Consider the following 5,648-nt stretch of genomic DNA (forward strand, 5'->3'; position numbering starts at 1 on the left):
GCATTTAGAGCCAATTAATTCAGTGCACAATCCCAGGGAGCCAAATTATACTTAATCTTTATACAGAAATGGACCAGAAAGAAGTTTAGTATTAGATCGTTGTTTATTCTTTCTATTCAGAGATTCCTTCAATAAATCATAAAACCGTTACCACAAGCAGAATGAGGTCAGCCAGGGTGGGTTCCTGGAAGAAGCTAGGCTGACAGGACTGAGACGCCTGTCCATCAATGACCTTCACCCCTTCAGTGTCACACACTTATTTCTCTCTGGTTACATTTGCCACAAGTGCGGGCTATTATCACAGTAAAGTTATAAAATGTACCTTCTGAAGGTTACCTTCACCACACCTCGTATTTGATGACAGATCTGTCGGCTGTCAGTTTGCACCTCCCGGGGCCCATCCCAAAGTGAAGTAACAGCACCCACAAGAGGCCCATGACTCTGACCAGGCAGCACCTGTGGGCCCAGCATCCCTACACAAGTGTCCTGGTGCCATTGTGATGAGGAATTCATTGGGAACAGGAGTCCTTGCTCCCAATTACCACAGAATTGGATAGACACCCTCTTTTCAGATTTATAGCGACACCCACTGCCACTGGATGGCGATTTCTGGAAACTTGTGGTGAATGCTAGAGCTTTCTAGTGGATCTAGAATCCCCAAAGACAGCCAATTCAAATAATCCACCAAAAGACAAGACTGGGAAGGCAAGTTACCTACATTTTAGTGCACCTGAAAGTCAAGAAAAAAAAAATTTAAATCTTTTTGTATTATTTCAAAGCAATATTTATATAGACCTTCACAGTTCTCAGAATAAAGTCATAGGAAAGACAGACATTCTTTTTCCTCGTGTCCGGACCAGGAAGCAGCTGGGGACAGAAGGTAAGAAACTGAGCAGAACAGGACACTGGATCCCCTGTGTCACACACCAGTGTGCAGTGGGGCCCCAGAAATCTCATTCCCGGAGCTCTACTCCCTTCGAGAAAAACATCATTTGAGAAAATTACACTTTAACTAATATGACTAATCTATTGGAATTCTCATTAGAAACCATTTTTATTGGCAGGTTCAGGAAAGGAGATTGAAATTGTTCACCTTCCTCTTCTCTGTCCATCGTCCATAATGCAAACTCCACTTTCCCTGCTATCAACAAGGGACTTGGTATGACTATTAAAACATTTTAAAATCTACTTCAGGATGCTCTTTCCAAAGCACTGGGTAGCAATACCCATCGTTCATAAGGAGAACTGGCAGGGACAGCCCATGTCACCACCCCAGCTGACTGGGACCTAAGCTGAACCCAGAGGTCATGTTCAGAAAAAATGAAAAGAACATCCTGAAGCTGTGCGTACAATTTTAAGATGATTTATTTCCACGTCAGTTTATTTTGATTTATGTGAAAAATAAATTGTTCAGTCTTCAAGAGGGTACGTCCACTTCGAGGAAAGGGGAGGTGGAAGAACTTACCCTCCATGAGATCTGACACATGTCAGGAACACACATCCAGCTGTTTAAACTTCCTACACTTCAGAGACGCATCAGGTTCAAATCCAGTACAAGTAGATTTCAGAGACTATTTGATTTTATTTATCCAATTTGAACAACACTACGTGCTCACTCCTGAGACCACATCCTCAGGACAAAGAAGCCGGCCCTCGCATCCCTCCACGTACGCTTCCTCTCCCCCCTATAACAAGGAGCATTAGCAAAAATGTTGGTAGAAAAATTCCATCCGCCTATGCAAAGGCATCACACCCTGCTTGTAATGAAACCATGATGTGGCCTCCTTGTTCAGCCCACACAGCTTCGTCAGGAATGCCTGCTGTGGATCCAAGCCACGTGTAAGGGCCTGTGTGTGGACCGAGGGGTATTGCTAAACATTACTAAACACGTGTGATAATGTGAGTTTTGTATTAACTAATGTATTTGTATCATAAATAAGTGTAGTGAAGCCAAGGGCATGAAGAAAAATAAAAAGTAAATTCTCCCACTGCCTTGCAGTGTGGCCGGGCACATTACACGTCACCGAGTGAATCACTTAGATAACAAATGTCTGGGGGGTAGTTACACGACTCGATCTGTTTCTCAATTAAGAATGATTCTGAACACAGGAGGTCTCTAGCCATCGGTCACTGTGGCTTAAATAATGTTATCACAGGGTCTACATAGGTAGGTCCAAAATACAACTCTGAAATGAAATGCTGGGCACACTCAGGTCAGATCCAGTTCACTCTCCCTCTATCAGACACACACATCACCATGTTCTCTAAATGATAGGTCAGCAAACAGGAATTCAGAGCCGGCCCCGGGAAAACACAGAGGCAGCTGCCTGAGGCGATCCTGTTGTGTCTTTCTTGCCCCCTTTTCTACCCAACACCCAACATTTTCTATCTCCTTCATGCCACTGTTCCGGCATAACGCTGGGCAACATGCCCTCTTTCCTCCCTTACAAGTAAGACTCCGGGTGCATGGCCGGCGCCCAAGGCCCGTGTGAAGCTCAACCGCACCTGCTGCAGACGCTCGGCGGCCTGCTGCCTCTGGAACTCAGTGAACATCACCAAGCACCACAGGAGCCGAGAATCACGCAGGTGCTGGGAACTAAGCGATGAGCGAAGCAGCCAAATATCCAGCCCTCAGGCCACTGAGGGGAGAGAGAAATAACAAGCAAAAATGTTACCGTGACCAAGAGTGCTAAATGCTAGGGAGACAAACTAAACATGCGGGGAGGACAGGGGGTCAGGAGAGGCTGTGGGGGCTCACAGCGGGCCCACAGTCTTGGCTCAGATCAGTGAGCATCTGTATCTGAACACTTTTAAGCACTCTCAATATCCCCACCAAGTTACCCTAAAACACAGACAAAGAGTTTTTAGTAGAATGCAGACAATCCTATATAGGTGGCGTTGTACGACTCCGTCACAAGATGGCCGCCACGATGTCATTACAAGACGGCCATGATGTCATCATAAGATGGCCGCCACAAGATGGCCACGCCCCACATCGTCACATGGCCACCACAAGATGGCCACCGCCACGTCATCACAAGATGGCCGCCACAAGATGGCTGGCAGGGGAGGGCAGTTGGGGGCGATCAGGCAGGCAGGCAGTTAGGAGCCAGTAGTCCCAGATTGGAGAGGTGTTGGCCGAGTTGAGGGACAACCCCCCCCATAACGAATTTCATGCACCGGGCCTCTAGTTATTTATATATTTTTTAAATCTAACTTCAAAGTGTTCTGCCCTACCTTACATAAACCAATGAAATCCCACTGGTATAAAAGACAGTTAAGCAATTTTAGAAAACTGTAGAACACATTTTCTTAGGTGGCTCTCTGTCCATCAAAACAATATAAAAGGGGGTGGCTAGAAACGTATCTTTATTGTTGAGTGGAAAGCGTGACACTTTTTAAGACGCTTTATAGGGACAGGACAAATCCGAATCATTACTGCAAGGAAAAAAAAGTTAAGTCACTGAGAAAGGCAGAGTGGTGAGGGGAGGGGGGCGGAAATAACAAGATACCATTCCAAAACCAAATAGCTTCCCTTTTATTAATGCTCAAGAAGTGAATTTTGACAATAATAAGCAAAACAAATGAAAACATCAAATTTGTTTGTATAGCATCTGTTGTGTCTTTCTTCCTTAAGAAATGTACACATTAATAATCCTAATCTAAATATGAGAATTATTCTGATCTCAAAATGCAACACTGAATTGTGTTCCATTACTGCTTCTAACTTACAGTGTTTTATAGTCAACAGGAAGAATTATAGACACCCAAGTTCAGTATAACCAGGGATTTCATGTCAAGGTATAAATAGAGTCTTTAAGAAATAAGCTATATAATAAAATAAGTTTACTTTTGAATAGCAGTACAGTCATTTTCTTCAGTCAATAAAAATATTCCTTGGTTATAAAGCTGCCTTATTTTGCACATGTATTTCAGGAAAATAGCTCTAACAATATTGAAATGCCACACTTCTTTTTTAAAAGGCAGCGAAGCAACAGAATTCTGATTTTAAATAGTATATTGCAAAATAGTTCTACCTAGTATTTCTAAGCACAAAGTAAGCTCCATTCGGAAGGAGGATTTTAATCTTATAGAGCAAACTGTTCTGATATTTCTGTTGTAGATTAAGGTCTAAATATCTACAATTAGGGATCAATCATTACACATATAGGACCATAAACTTCAATACATATCCACAATACAAATGTTTGGCATTATCACCTCACTCTGTTATGAAGAGTAGTTTGTCAACACACGCTCAACAAGGAAAATAAAACCATGATGACTCAGCCCCGCGGCTGTAACAGAATGGCTTTCAACAAATGAAAATACAAAACAGCAACAAGAGGGAACACCAGATTTATGAATAAAAAAAAAAACGAGAAATCATAAACATTTAAATGATTAACTATTATATTCTTCCTAACACATCTTAATTTGCACTCTTCTCTTCAATATAATTTTTTAATGTTTTTCATACCCCAGGAGGAAATGATGGCAAAGATGAAAGTGCATCCTATGGTAAAAGTGCTTCATGTGTGTCTGTGTGTGTTTTAGAGATCTCTCCAATAAGGAAGTTAAATAAGTATGTGCAAAAAATCCTCATTATGACTTGAACTCATAAACCTAATCATAGTTTTTATAATTCATCCCGATGAAGCAGTCACCGACACAGACGAGAAAGCAGAGAGTATCCGCTTTGTACAGAGGAAAGAGCATGAGCCATGCTCAGGAGACCCACGCTCCCTCCTCAGGCCTCAGCCATCTAGCCAGTGGCTGTGGGTGAGAAAAAGGCTCAGACTCCACATCCGTGCAAGGCCCCATCCAACTCCAAAATTCTAACCTAGCTTTCGATGAGGCCCTCCTGAAAGGGCAAATAATTTTGCCCCAAATATGAAAAATACACTAATCACAGAGCTTCTTATTGTACTGCTAGTACAGGACAAAACGAAAACCCCAAAATACTTGACAGGAAAAGGCCATGTGAACATCAGATTTAAGCAAAGCTGGGCAAACCCGCACGACCAGGAAACACCCAGTACTGTGTGCACAGATGAGACAGAGCAACAGCAGCGGGCCACCCACGGGCACGTTTACCCTACGTCTCGGAACTATCTTGGGTCTAAAGCTTCAAAAGCTTTTAAAAACGCTTCTTTCAAAACTGTTCTGAGGGAACTGTGACCCCCACAGTTCACAGTGCTAGCTTTTCAAAGGAGTCCCTCTGGATTATAATCGTGGTTTTTAGGAAGACAGCCATATTTTCAAATTTTAAATAGTGGCTAATTAAAGTCGACATTTGCCAGACTCTTTATTCTGTCTTACATACACATGCATGCTTGTATGTACACACACACACACACACACACACACACACGCTCACTCACCGAACACGCCAGGAGTTTAACTCAACAGTTCTCATCCACGAGCTTCGACCCATTTATTCCGCGGTAGGTTACTCGGCTCGGTCTCACCAGGACGCCGTGGTTCGGCTTGCAGGTGAAGTAGCGCGTGTCGCCCACGGCTCCGTCGTTTCTCCCCTTGGCGCTCCGCAGCTCCAGCCCCAGCCAGATGCCCACGGCGAAGTCGGTGGGGCCCACGTAGCGCACGGTGCCCATCTCGTTGGAGCTGGTGAGCAGGACCTGGGAGCC

The sequence above is a fragment of the Myotis brandtii genome, unplaced genomic scaffold (genome assembly GCF_000412655.1).
Source record: "Myotis brandtii unplaced genomic scaffold, ASM41265v1 scaffold1501, whole genome shotgun sequence".
Taxonomy (NCBI): domain Eukaryota; kingdom Metazoa; phylum Chordata; class Mammalia; order Chiroptera; family Vespertilionidae; genus Myotis; species Myotis brandtii.